We start from the raw sequence: 14,703 nt of genomic DNA on the forward strand, positions 1-14,703 counted from the left end.
TGAGACAAGCTGCAACCAGAAAGAGACAACAGACTGTTAACTGCTTCAGAGCACTGGGTTGCTTCTAGATACTTCCCTAGGCATGGACTCCAGACAGACAGTCACAATCTCCCAGCACTGCAGCACGAGGCCCATTGACAGATCCTGTGCTCCAAAAGCCTGGCCAGGAAATTGCTTTAGACTTTAATTTCCTGTATTATTATTATTATTTTATTTGCATAGGTATTTTGCTTTCATGTAAGTCTGTGCACCACGTGTGTGGGTGTGCCCTAGCTTTAGAATCCTAAAGAAAACATTGGCTTCCCTGGAAGTGGAGTTATAGACAGTTGGGTGCCAGTAATCAAACCTGAGTCCTCTGCGAAAGCAGCCAGTATTTTTAACTGCTGAGCCATCTCTCCAGCTCCTAGACTTTGCTTTCTTTAACTAAATGTCCAAGCTGAAGGGGATTTTAATGATTTTAATAATTCCCTGAGAATGTACAATGTGTGTAACATATATTTGCTCAAATCGGCAATGTGATGTTGCTGGCATTTATTAACTGGAAAAATGAAATCTTCCTTCTGAGTGGGTGGTATAGTGTCTGGGGAGCTTGATAGACTGTCCGACTCAGGAAAATGTAAGGTGCAACACTGATTTGGGGAAAGAGCATGGACAGCCTTCAGTAAGTTCAACTCATGCTCTCTTCAGACCCAGGTCAGAGACCTCAGAATCCAGTCACAGGTCTCAGGAGGGAGCCTGCAGGATTGGCTCGGGAGCAGCCTCTTAGGGGACTCTCTCTCCCAGTGAGTTTCTGGGCAGGATGGTTGCACCGTGCTGTGCAGAGCCTGTTCTTCAGATGTCAGCACGAATCCATGAACTGGGAGCTGAGTGTCTGCTTCCCCAGAGTGGTGGATCCCCTTCCTCCCTCTGTCCCTTGCCAGGGAATCCTAAAGGTCCCATCTCTGTCTCTCTGCCCAGCCATTGGTCACTGGCAACTTTGTTTACCAATCAAAACCAACTGGGGGCAGGGTTCCCTCAGTGTCTTACATGCAAACCTGTGGATTCTTGTGCAATTTTGGGGACCCAAATTAACATAATACAAGCATCATTAGACCAAACAGGATCCAGAAGTCCTGTTGACATATATGGTGATTCCAGATAACTGCATAATCCATTTAAAATTAATTCAAATTAAAAAAAATAGATAAAGATAAAACAAGCATAGAGTACTTAGTATTCAACTTCTATAGGAGCTTATAGTATTTCTGATAATAAGTTTTATTCTGGCTCAAAACTTTGGCAGGAGCTGAGTAGGCTTAATTGGTATTGTAAAAATTCAACCAGCGTGTCTTCCTTCACAAATCGAGGAGCAGAGCAGTGAGCTCCAGGGTTCCACCTACGCACGCACTGTTGCTCTGTCATAGAGAGGTGGATTTCCATAGGAAACAACCTCACAGCTGTTAAGAGAGCTACTATTAAAAACAGCAAATCAAGCTGGGTCTGGTGGTGCAGGCCAGCAAGCCCAGCTGCTCGGGAGGTTGAGTACGAGGATGGCAGGTTTACAACTTGGCTACGGAATGAGTTCAAATCCCACCCTGGTAACTGAGTGAGACCTTGTCTCAAAATACAGAATGTAAACAGAGGGCTGGGCATGTATTTCAGCAGTAGGGCACTTGCTTCAATAAGCTAAAAACAAAACTATCATATGCTCTATCCTCCACTCCTGGATATCCCAAAGAACTGAAAGCAAGGCCTTGGAGTGTTGATACCCCCTTTTCTCTGTGTCCTGACCTGTGGAGGTGGAAGTAAGCTGCCTCTCCCCCTGCCGCCATGACCTTCTTTACCAGGATAGACTTTAAACCAGGTAGCTGACCAGGCCACTGTAGCTGAGCAGAGGGTGCCTTTCTACATCGTAAGCTGTCAAGGTCACTAGGTCAGTGGCACAGGTGTGCCTGTAATCTGAGTACTAGGGAGGCAGAAGCAAAAGGGTCAGAGGTTCCAAGTCATCTCTAGCTAAAGACTGATGACATCATCCTCCAGGTGCTAGTGTTTTAGGGATTCAAGGGGTAGCAGTTACCAGAGGCATGTACCAAGCCTCCATAAAGCCACGCAGGGCTGAAAATGTAACACAGATATGCATTCCTCCAGAGGAGCCCCTGAGATGTCATTATTGCAGGAAACTGTGAAGGCGAAGTCTTGAGTTGCAGCAGAGACTCTAGCAATGTGGAACATGGGAGCCTCTTCCAAGAAAAGATGCAGGCACTGAATGGCCCTGGCCAGTGAGAGAACTTTGTGGGCTGCACACAACAGAACTGGACGGGTAGGGACGCCAGATCTGGTGAAGGCTGGATGATGCCACCAAAAGACTCAGGTGTTGGACTTGGAATTCTGTAGTCTGGTGTTTGTTCTGCTGAGTCCTTTTGGTGCTGCCTTTCCTGCTTTGCTCTGATGCTTCCCTTTAGAGCAAAGTTACTCCGTGCTTCTGTATTTTGGAAATATATGTATTTTCACAGATTTATTTATTTTTATTTTATGAATATGGGTGTTATATGTACACGTGTCTGTGCACCACATGCGTGCAGTGCCTGTGGAGACCAGAAGACAGCATTGGATCCTTTGACACTGGAGTTACCGATGGCTCATTAGCCATTCGAGTGCTGGCAAACTAGACCATTTCTGTAGTTTTCTTGTAAAGGGGGAGGTGAGCTGTTTATGCTTTTTGAGTTTTTTCAATCCAGAAAAATAAAAATCAATAAATCTCAGTTGTTCAATCTGAGGTGACGGGATGGAAAGTGCAGAGATGCTTTTGAGAAATCATTTTTTTAAACATTTATGAGCTTAGTGTGTGTAGATGGGACAGCTGGAGGCTGCGGGGCTCTTGCAGAGGCTGGAGAGCAGCTTTCAAGAGATGGTGCTCTCCTTCCATGTGTGAGGTCTGGAGATGGCACCTAGGCCGCCAGGCTATGAGGCAAATGCCTTACCTGTTGAGCTACCTCACCACTGCAGTGATTATTGTTTATTTATATCTGAGACAGGGCTTCCTGTAGTATTAACAGGGCTGGCCTTGAATTTCTGATCTTCCTTCCTCCATCTCTTAAGTGCTGGGATTGCAGGTGTGCACCAGCCCTCTCGGCTAAGATGCATTTCTTAAAGCAATAGAACAGATAAGAATGTTCTTCGTGATTTATGTTTTCCAGTAATGTACTCTGAATTCAGCTGTGTAGAGTTATATGCAATTTAGAGCCATCAATATTTAAAGTGAAGCCTTTTTGCATTTGTAACGTCGCCTCACACCTTGGTTCAGTAAAACATGTTAAGTGCTGGTTTTCTGTCGGGACACGTAACTCATGTTTAGGTAGCCTCTTCACATGGGTAATGAATTTAAGTGTCTAGGAGATGGGGAAAATCATGAAAAGTCCTCGGGATTTGGAGATGAGGTTCTGGGCAGATCTGTGTAAAAGAAGAAAAGCAAGGCACACACCTTCCAGCCCCCCAGGCACTCCTGCTGACAGCACCCCCTTTGGGGGAGGCTGAATCACTCCCACCCCTCTCTGACGACTCTGGTGTTGTAGGGAGTGCTGCCTACCCAGTCACTATGCTCTGCTGGGTGTGTGGCCTGAAGACACTGGAGTCCTGCCAAGATGATTTTCCAATCTAGAAACAAGGAAGAAGAGTCTCTTCTCAGTGATGATTATGGTGCAATCACTGGCACTGGTTGGCCCTTGGGGCAACTTCCAGATGGACTGAAGGAGAGGATGGGAAGCCAGACGCTGAAGGACTGCACCTGGGGTTTTTGTTTGTCTGGTCACTGACCTGCAGCTGTGCCTTAGTCCACCTACAATGAGGTTTGGTTCTGTGAATATTGCTTTACTTTAGCCGAAACTGGTTGGAGTTGTATTTCTATTACTTTCCATTAAGGGTCTGGGAGTGCAGCTCAAGGGACTGGGTACAGGCTAGCTAGCATACACAATGAATAACAAAATAGAAAATAATAATAATAACATAAAGAAAGCAAAGAGGTGCCAGAAAGCATCCTCCTCACCCATCTTTTGAAGGACCAGAATTTTATTGAGAAGTAGAGTCACAGCTCCCTGCAGCAGGAAGGCACTCTGAAAACAGGTTTCCCAAGAAAATAGTTTACCTGTCATGCCCTGAGGGAAGTTAGCCATTGTCAGCAATTGCAGAAAGATTGGAGACCAGGGCAGTGACTTCATTAAAGTTAGTGATAACCAGCTGAACAGAAGGGAAAACCAGTTTAGAATAAAAAAGATATCACAGCCCTATAGAGAAACAGGAAGCCTTAGCAAAGGTTGTGAAGGGCTCGGCAGATTAAATCTGTGGCTGTAGACAGAGCAGGACTTTCTTGGGGACCGAGCAAGGCCTCAGGAACTCTCTTCTGCAGCCTGGATCCTGTTGGGAAGGAGGCACCGAGGGACTTGCCATGGTCAGGTAGCAGAGCGAGGCAGGGTACTACCATCCCACGCTGGTTCAGCAGCGTCCTCTGCTCCTGCCCTTCAGTTTCTAGATCTTATCTGATCATGCAGGTTTAGCTTATGTGCCGCTGAACCGGTTTCCTTCCTCGGAGAATTGAAATGGCTTTTCTGACAGCTTTAAATCACTTTTGAAAACAAGGCATGTGTGCATCACGAAGAGCTATAGCTGCTGTAACAGAGATGCTGTGTTTTGATGGCCTCTCCTTGCTTCAGCGACAAGAGGCTTGTGGACCCTGGGCGTGTCCTCGGCTGGCAAGTTAGGGGTGTGGCTCAGTGAGACAGAGCTTTCAAACAAGCACGGGTTCCCATTTAATCTTCAACACTGGGAAGGAACCAAAACAGAACGAAATACACTTCATTTGAATTCACCTTTTCTCTTTACAAAATGAAAAAATAGTTACAACTAATGTGTAAGAGATACACCAGAGAGGTCACAAGGAAGGCCTGTGTACCCTGCAGCACTAAGTTATCCCCTTGGGACACTTTATAAAGTGAAGGAGTTGCCCTAAACCCCTAAGATTTGTGTCTTGAATTAGATAGTTCAACATCAAATGCTGTACATTCACACTTATATACAGCATGCAATGAAAATATTTCAAGGCTGGCTAGATGGCTCAGAGGATAAAGCACTTACTGTACCACGCCGGCAATCTGAGTTCAATCCCCAGATCCCACATAAAGATGGAGGGAGAGCTGTCCTCAGTCCTCAAGACAGGTGTGGTGACACACACCTGTTACCTTAAGAACAGTGAATAAAATGTACTAAAACGAAAAGATTGGTTGGTTGGCATCTGAAAATAGTCCTGTATTGCTTGGGGCTTTTGACTTGATTTTTCATAAGCATCTTCTTCAGAAGTTCTGAATATACCCAGGATAAAGAGAGAGAGAGAGAGAGAGAGAGAGAGAGAGAGAGAGAGAGAGAGAGAGAGAGAGAGAGAGAGAAGGAAAAGGAAAGATATAGGATTCATGCGACCACACATGCTCCTGAATTAGAGTCGGTAGATCAGGCTAAGATTCATTATTCATCCAATTTTACAAGAAGGTTTGTTTGAAGATTGGAGCACATAACAGCAACTGCAGGGACCATTCCCTGTCACCTAAGTGTCCCCTGTTGTCACACAGCTAAAGGATGCTAGACCATTGAGAGCTGGCGTTTAATTTATTTTTTAAGAATTGCCTTTTCCATTTCTAACATCTGGAAGCCAATTCCCAAATCCTCAGCCAGTCTTCAGGGAATGGCTTAGATTCCCAGGAGAAAATGACCCACTCCTTCTCAATGCTTCAGGGCGTTGCTTCAAGGTAGCTGTCAGACCACGCGGGCAGATGTCTCTAAATGGCATTCCAAGATCCAAGAGAGCTCACTGTGGGGCGAGTGGAACCGTGCTAGACAGAAGAACGGGTAAGGTCGAAGCAGTTTCAAAAACTCTGGTAAATCACATAATTGAGGGGCTGGAGAGACGGCTCAGTGATTAAGAGCACCTACTGCTCTTCCAGAGGTTCTGAATTCAATTCCCAGCAACCACCTGGTGGCTCACAACCATCTGTAATAGGATTGGATGCCCTTTTCTGGTGTGTCTGAAGATAACTACAATGTACTCACATACATAAGATAAATAAGTCTCATAATTGAGAACGTTAGGTGTTAGAATCAACTCCTGGCCAGACTACCTGTCCTGGAACATGAGACCATGACACCCCACTAAGAGAACCATGACAACCAGTCACATAGCATCAAAACCTAGAGTTCTCCAAGCTATCTAGATAGGCTGCAAGTGTTTAGCCAGTGAGCCTCCCTCCTGGGCATCCCTTCCTGCAAAAGGTATTTAATCTCTGGTTCACCCTGAGTAAGACACATGCATTTTCATCCACCATGAATAAAACAGTTTGGGCAGGCAAGGCCTGTCTCCATCAAGGATCGTTATGGGGGGAGGTCTTTGTCAGAAAGAGCTGCACCTAGGTCTCTCCTAGAAGGCCTCTCTTCTGGCCCCTGCATTCTTTAGTCACTCACTCGGAGCTAAGCCAGATTCCACTGCTCAGGCCAGAAGATCCCCACTCTCAATTCCTTGAGGTCCCAAGCGGTGTCTGGGGGTAACAGGAGTTTGAGAACCACAGCATCCATCCCACATCTCTCTGTTTCTGGGACCCCATAACTTAGACTGCGTCCAGCCTTTCCTGAGCTGAGCAGGTCAGCGGCCAGCACCCCAGTGGTGAGGTGTAAATGCAGACCAATAGTTTACCTGTTCTTTCCTCATAACACACATCTCTTCTTTAACCTGCACCATTTAGAGAGGTCTGCTGTAAACGTTGAGTGCTCCTGCAAAGTCAGAGATCATGACTGGACCACGTGCACGCTGACTGAAGTGAATTCTTTGGCAGTGTCCTGCATGTAGTGTTGCCATCAGTGAATTTATCAACCTAGAGGTCCACCCTTGCAATATACTAGGACTGGACGCAGTGCTCAGCTTCAGCAGAAATGAGGAAGTGCCTGGGCAGCCAGGGGCTGCAAAGGGCTACCCTGAGCTCTTTGGGTTTTCTTGGCTAGTCATTTTTTTTAAACAGCATTGTGCAGTTTATTTACCATTCAAGTACAGTAGCATCTGGTGAGATTGGGACAGAATTGGGATCACAAAGTGAACAGATATTCAGCATCTAATGGGTTGGAAGAAGCCACTACATACTCTTCACAAACATCTTCCCACAATCAATACAGCACTAGCCATTAACCCAGCACACCGAGTGTGCCCAAGTGGAAAAGGTGCAACGAGAAAAATAGCTACGTTAGAAAGACCAACACTTTAAAAAGGAGTAAAACACTTTCAGTTTCTCCCCTTGAGCCCCTAAAACATCTCACAATCTGGATCTACCTATACTGTCCTACATCAGTTTCTAGAATATCTGTCAGGCAGGATAAAGTAAATGACACTGGCCAGTACAGTCTTTGGATATTTAGGAAGGGGTCGTGGAGAAAGTCAGTTCTCGGAACAACTTAGTCAGCCTTAGTCTCATCCGCAGGGTCTCCAGTTCTTTGTTCTTCCACACCTCTTCAACCTGCTGGTCCTTCTATCACAAGAGCTCCAGCTTAGCAGCCATCTGCGCCTCCTGGTTCTCCTTGTTAGCCTCCATTTTGTGGGTCAGTTTCTCCTCAGCCATTTTGCTGAAGTTGTTGTCCTCGAAGGCTTTCTGGAGCACCTCTTTCTCATGAGTCTGCTTCTCAGCAAGCTGCTTCAAGACTTCTGCCCATGAGACTTGTCTTTGACTGCCCATGAGTCTTTCTTCTGCAGCTTCTAATTTCTTCTGGATTTCCTCCAGGGAAAGATCCTTTTCTTTGGGGGAGGGGGCAGGATCGGGGACAGATTCTTCTGACTGAGGGCTGAGAATCAGCTCCAAAGCCTGGCCTGAAGCGCGCTTCTCCAGCTCTTTCACCTGAGTATCAGAAGATGCAGAGTCCTACAGAAGACAAGAGACTGCCTGTACACTCTACACAATCCAGGAAAGCCTGCTCCGTCCGAGCCGCCTGGCCACACTCTCTTTCTTGGCTAGTCTTACACCAGTTGTTACCTCAAACTTTTAAATAACCAAGTTCTGAAAAGATTATTAAGTTTTGAATGTTCTCCAAATTCAAAAGAAATAATCAACACCCACAACTTCTCATTGTTATGAAGACTATTATTTTTCTCACTTATTTCTATAGAAAAATTAAGGATTGGGGTGTAATTTAGTGGTGAGTGCTTATTTAGTATTTATGAAACCCGGGTTTAATTCTCAGAACCACAATAAATAAATAAATAAATAAATAAATATTCTTCTTCCTGCCCTTCTTTCACCCACTCAAGAATGCCTGGCTACAGGTGGGGATGGTCCATGCCTTCAGAGGCAGGTGAATGTATGAGTTTGAGGCCAGCCTGTTGTATAGAATGAGTTCAGGATGGACAGCTAGGGTGACACAGAGAACCCACAGGCTCCCAGGATGTATACTGCTGTGAAGCCAGCTGTGAAGAAGCTTGGTATAGTTGGCCTTTCAGCAACTTGCATGCCAATGATAAGGTAGTAGCAAGGAAGTTCTGAGAGAAGTAGTTAACAGTTAAGCTAAAGGGTGCAGGTCAAGTACCATGAAGAGTTTGGTTGCTCTTCCAAGTCTTTGGAGCCACTGGAGTGACTTTAAGAATTAGAAGCTTGGGCCAGAGTGTTCAGTGGTTAAGAGCACTGACTGCTCTTCCAGAGGTCCTGAGTTCAATTCCCAGCAACCACATGGTAGCTCACAACCATTTGTAATAGAATCCGATGCCCCCTTCTGGTGTGTCTGAAGACAATGACAGTGTAGTCATATTTATAAAATAAATAAATAAATAAATAAATAAATAAATAAATAAATATTAAAAACAAAGAGAGAGTTAGAGGCTCTGGCCCTTGTAATCTGGGGAAGTTGGCTATGGTTGCTGGTTTGGATATTTAAAGGCAAAATCAATGTAAGAAGACCAAGCCCAGAAATCTGGGAGAGACGATGGAGCACAGACTGGGCAGGCTTAGTGGGAAGAGTGGAGTGGAGGAAACTGACACAGAGAGGAATGGCCGTGAGACCGAGGATGCATACGTCCCCGAGAGCCAGGCTTGATGTTGTTGGTCTGTAATTTTAACACTTTGGAGGTGAAACCAGGAAGACTGGAGGTTAAGGTCATCTTCAGCTACCTAGTGAATTTAAGGTCAGTTTGGGCTACATAAGACTGTCTCAAAAAAAAACCAAACAAAATCTCTGAAAGTTTTCAGAATGGAGCTCTCTGCAGCAGGATGGTTCTCCAACAGATCCAAGGCCCATCCCTTCCTTCTTTCCATTTGCAGGCCTGCCCTGGGCTGCTCACTGTGCCTGATACGCCGACTAGAAGAAACTCAGACCTGCACAGAGCTTCTTCCTAGGAGACAGCATGAGTGAGTGGCATGTGAGTTCTGAAGAAGGCAGTGCTGCTGTTCCCATGATAATGCCAATGTACTCCACTGGATTGCACTTGCAAACGGTCAGAATGTAAATACTATATGGCGATGAAAAGTGAAGAGAGCAGGGTAGGGAAACCAGGAATGTGAAGTGGGTAGGTGGGACAGACAAACAACTTCCTGTGGGGTCTGGGATTCAGAAGGTAAGAGAAGATAACAGATTTGACGGTTTATTTCTCTTTGCTACGTACACTGTGGCTACGCCCCGTGGCGGCGGAATGAGGACAGTCCTCGTAGACTCATGTATTTGAATACTCAGTCCCCAAATGGAGGAATGCCTTGGGAAGGATTAGGAGGGAGAGTCTTGTTGGAAGAGCTGTGCCACTGGGGGGCAAGCTTGAAGGTTTCCAAAGACTTACCCTATCCTCTCTCTGTCTCTGTCTGTCTGCCTGCCTGCCCCCCCCTCCCTTTCTCCTTTACTATCTGCATCAAGGTGGGAAGGATATTGGCCAGTGGATCCTAGCATGTTTTGTCTGTGCTAGCAGCTCAGGAATAATACCCCATATGCGTGTAGCCAAAGCTCCACCATCATACAAAGCACTCCCCTCATAAAGAAGCTTTTGTCTGGTTGTCCACAAGGAAGGGAGGGTCCTACAGAATGCAGGTGCTCCCTGGGCACCCTCTCGGGATCTGCTTTGCAAAACAGGCATTATAACAATGTTGGAAATTAAATTAATATTTCTCTCCATATTTTCCTCTTTCCTCAGCCCCAGATTTAACCAGTCTCTTGGGCGTAATCTTTGTTTATAAGGAAAACTGCAGGCAGAACTGTGTACAGGTTATGACCAGTAGGCCCAGCGCTGATTGTAACATAGATTTTACACCTCACAAAATGGAAAGTTTAACAGAAGCTTAATGTTTTAATTGTTTAAAAAATTGGGAACTTGGATGTAATCATGCCCACTTGTACTCCCAGAACATGAATTTGAGGTCACCCTGGGATACATAGAAAAGATTTGTTCAAAATAAAATAAAATAAAATAAAATAAAATAAAATAAAATAAAATAAAATAAAATAAAATAAAATAAAATAAAATAAAATAAAATAAAATGCAAATTAGGAGACTTCACATAAAAATCTGGGGTTCTGGCTTTTCTTTTATTCTGGAAGGTAGCTTGAACAATCTCCTTTGCCCACCTGGTAACACCCGGCTGAATCACAACTCTAGCTCTCAGGTAGTTAACAGTCTGTTAATTGGGATAGCTGGTGCCACTTTAATCATCAAAGTCATCATTAGAAAGGAGCTGGCACTCACGTGTGTTTGGTGGTCCATTATGGGAAAGGACAAATATAAGAATATTAGGAAAAACAAATATAAGAGCGAATCTATCCTCAAAGCAGAGCACCACACAAACTATTCCCCTTGATAACCAGACCCTCTTCTCTTGAACCCTATTAAGGAAGTCCCAAATAATAGCGTCCCGGAGTGCTCTAACTCCTATGGCCCACTGTTAGTCCTGACGACATGTCTCTACATGGTCTACACTGTCCCTTTGCTCTCGATGCTTTTCAATTCTATTTGAGCCCTTATGTTCCATTCTTTGGCTGATAGAGCATTGGTAGCCAAGGAGCTCCCTTCCAACTTCCTGTGGGGCCTCCTGTTAGTCTGCTGTTCTGTAATGGGATGTGAAAGCTATTTCCTAATTGCATCCCTCTAAAATGCCAACGTATCCTTCTCACACTTACGGATGGATTCCCCACCACATGGGTACCTGGATACAGAGAGAGTTGCAACATTCCATACAGTTGTGGACAGCCCCTTGCTGACGATGTCTCTCTTCTATGCATGGAAAGTACAGATGCGTGCTGGTCATTATGAACACTGCCACAGATGGGCACTATTTATCACAGTTCCTCTCTCGTTCTTATTCCTGTGTGGTTCCTAGAGGCATGCATTTGTGGCTCTGTGCCTCTGTCCTAAGGGTGGTGGAGAGCTCTTAAAGAAGCGTAGAAGGAGGCAGATTTTATTTCCAACAAAAAGAATTCCTATGGTACAGGAAAATGTTTAAATTTTAAAACATGTACCAGGAAAATGTTTGAATTTTAAAACGCATACCTGTTGAGGGACTGAGTGAGATTTTCTTATTACTGTGTGATCGGATTCCATAAAATATGTTTCTAGAAACTGCAGGCCCTCAGGGAGGAATGGCTATGTATTAGCATGTAGAATCTTAACTATCTGTGACCCTTATGGGAACCGTCTTAGTCAGGGTTCTCTAGAGTTACAGAACTTATGGAGTATCTCTATATATTAAGGGAATGTATTGTGATGACTTACACTCTGGAGTCCAACTAATCCAACCATGGGCAGCTTTGGATGGAAAGTCCAAGAATCTAGTAGTTGCTCAGTTCCACGGGGCTAGCTGTTTCGGCTGGTCGTCTGTAGAAGCAGGTTCCAGTAGATGTGCTGGCAAGTAAGTGCAAGCAGGTGAAGAAGAGTGAATCTTCCTTCTTCCAATGCCCCTATGTAGGCTTCCAGCAGAAGGTGTGGCCCAGATTACGGCGTGTACCAGCATGTCTAGATCTGGGACTTGCTTTGTCCCAGGCTGACCTTGAAGTTAGAGATCTCCTTGCTTCAATCTCTTGGGATTAAAAGCGTGTACTACCTTGCCCAGGCCTAAACTTTTCCTGGCCACTATACCTCAAGATCTCCATGCCAAGATTCAGGTCATAAAGTTGTGTCTTTCAGCCTCAAGATCTGGATCACAGGTGAGTCCTTCAATTCTGTATTGTAGTTCTTTCCAGATATAGTCAAGTTGACAACCAGGAATGGCCACCACAGGACCCAAGACTAGTAGGAAACTGAGAATAGGCATATAAAACTGGACAGTAGAGATAACAGTCAGGTTCCTGGGACAGAGGGCAAAATGAATGTGTAGTCATTTTTCTCCTGCAGGGGACAGGGAGAAGAACGAGCACTGTGCCAGCAGCCTGAAGAATCCCTTCTCCCTTAGTAACCTCTGCTCAGATAAAGCCAGATCACTGACTGTGCAACAGAAAACAATTTCAGGACAAGTCAGAGTGAAGCAGTTAGTGAGTTTATTAAATATCTAGACAGAGAGACCATTTGAGAATGATAATGTTCACTGAAAACAGAAGTGTGGGCTTCCAAATAGATAGTCACACAGCTGTCTTTGCAATAGCTGAATATAGGATTCTATGGCTTTAAATTTCATTGTTCACAGGCTGTAAATTCCAATAGTTTTCAGCAAAGCTTAGAACTTTTAGTAAAAATTAAATAAATGTATGGGCTAGTTTAGTTACTTCTTTTAAAGGAATTTCCTTTGATAATGGAACTCAATGAGGTTTATCATTGAGATTTAGGGATAAGCTAACATGCTTATCACAGACATGCTGCTTTTATACATTTATTTACTTATTTTGCAGGGATGTGCATATGGATCAGGTCATCAGGCCTGGTGGCAAGCACCTTTGCCCACTGAGTTATCTTGCTGGCCCTATAGACAAGCCAGCTGCCTCTAAGGAAGCTGGTGCTGAGAACTGGACCCAGGGCTTCATAAATGCTAAGCAAGAGCCCTATCACTGAGCTATATTTTAAACTCTACTTGGTTGTTTCTAATATCCTTATTTGGGAAGTGTTTGTGAAAACACACATCATCTCTGTTGGCAATGTTGGCCTTGTCAGCTGTGATGAATTTTCTTTTTACAACTTTTATTATTTTTATTTTATGCACATGGGTGTTTTGTTTGCCCTGAAGTTAGAGGTGGGTGTCAAGTCTCCTGGGGCTAGAATTAGAGGTGGTTCTGAGCTACCATGTAGTGGGTCCTGGGAATTAAATTCAGGTCTTTGGAAGAGCAGACAATTCTCCAGTTCTCTAACCACTGACTCAGCTCTCCAGCTTGATATTGAGTTTCTTGATCTTCATTCAACAAACCACAGTGTGGGAAGCTTTTGATATTTTTTTTTTCCTGTCCTTCTATCCTGCCTCATCCCCATTTACTCTCTGGGACAGGACTTGGGTTTAAAGCTCAAAGAAGACTGAAGGCAAACACTGTTCTAGCAGATTAACTGTGTGTGTGTGTGTGTTATTGGTTAAAACCACTTTATTACATAAAACAGTGGGTATTGTTGAATCCTATTTATCTGGTTTTTTAAGGGCTAGGAATGAAACTATTTATGCAATTTTCTTTTCCTTTTTTCAAAAAGAAATCTTTTCTTTGTTTTTAAAGATCAAGTTGTTGCAGGATATTTTGCCACACTGTGAGCCCCCCCCCCCCCCCCCGAGTTTGTGTTATTTACTGAAATAGCTTATTTCCAGTGTGGTGTGGCTCATCCTTAGCATACACTTTTAATCCCAAACAGGGAAGGTAGTAAAATAAAAACTAAACGTTGGTAAACCTAAAAGTAAAGTAAACTAAAAACTAAAAACCAGGAAGCAGCCATGTTTGAAAGTGCTGTTTTGTTGAGTGGCAGACAAAGTGACGAATCAGAGAAAGATTTGACAGAGGGCGGGAAAGAGAGAGTGGAAGGAAGGATGGGAGAAAGAAAAGAGGCAGTTTTACTGGGACAGTTGTACAGAGACAGGTTGAAGAGAGAACAAGCTAGACACAGGTGAAGACAGAACAAGCCAGAGAATGAGGAGTCAGCAGATCAGAATAGATTGTCAAATTAGTATGAGGCCAAGCAGAGACATTCAGGAGAGGTTGAGAGAGAAGCCAGCTAGAATCAGTCAGCTTGGAGAGGAGTTTTGAACCAGAACAGTAGAATTGAACCAGCCAACAAGAATCCGGAAAGCTGGTAAATGTGAGCTTATTGGAATCTCAGAGACTGAAAATATTATAGGTCTAGATTAGATTTTGCTCTACTACTCCCAGACTCAAAGCTGTGTTTCTGTTCACAGCCACATCCCTTCTGCAAGCTATAGAAAACAACCAAGAGCCCAAATTCGAACCGGGTGGATTGCAAGCCTGTCAAACCGAGGCCACAGATGCTGAGGTCAGCATTAACGCTCAGTAGGCACCGTGCCTATGTTCCTGCCATCCATTGCACAAAAGAACTTGGGAAAATGTTTTCAAAGTAAAGGAATCTGGCTTAAACTGCAAAGCAGGGGGAAAATGCTTTTAAAATGTTCTGGACTTCAAAAGAACTACCCTAGCATAGAAGGGGCCTTCTTGTTCCAGAATCTCAAGTGAGCCTCCGGCACAATTCTTTTGAAAAGGGAGCTTGTGTGGAAAAGTTTGAACAGATTTGGCCCTGGGCCCAGCTGGGCTCAGGGCCACATT

At 44.4% G+C, this 14,703-nt stretch overlaps 1 pseudogene; it reads right to left on the reverse strand.

Moving 5' to 3' along the window:
* Positions 1 to 7,458: 7,458 nt before the first annotated feature.
* On the reverse strand, positions 7,459 to 11,764 carry LOC127688592 (stathmin-like; annotated as a pseudogene).
* Positions 11,765 to 14,703: the final 2,939 nt, after the last annotated feature.

This window comes from Apodemus sylvaticus, chromosome 1 (genome assembly GCF_947179515.1).
Source record: "Apodemus sylvaticus chromosome 1, mApoSyl1.1, whole genome shotgun sequence".
In the NCBI taxonomy this organism is placed as follows: Eukaryota; Metazoa; Chordata; class Mammalia; order Rodentia; family Muridae; genus Apodemus; species Apodemus sylvaticus.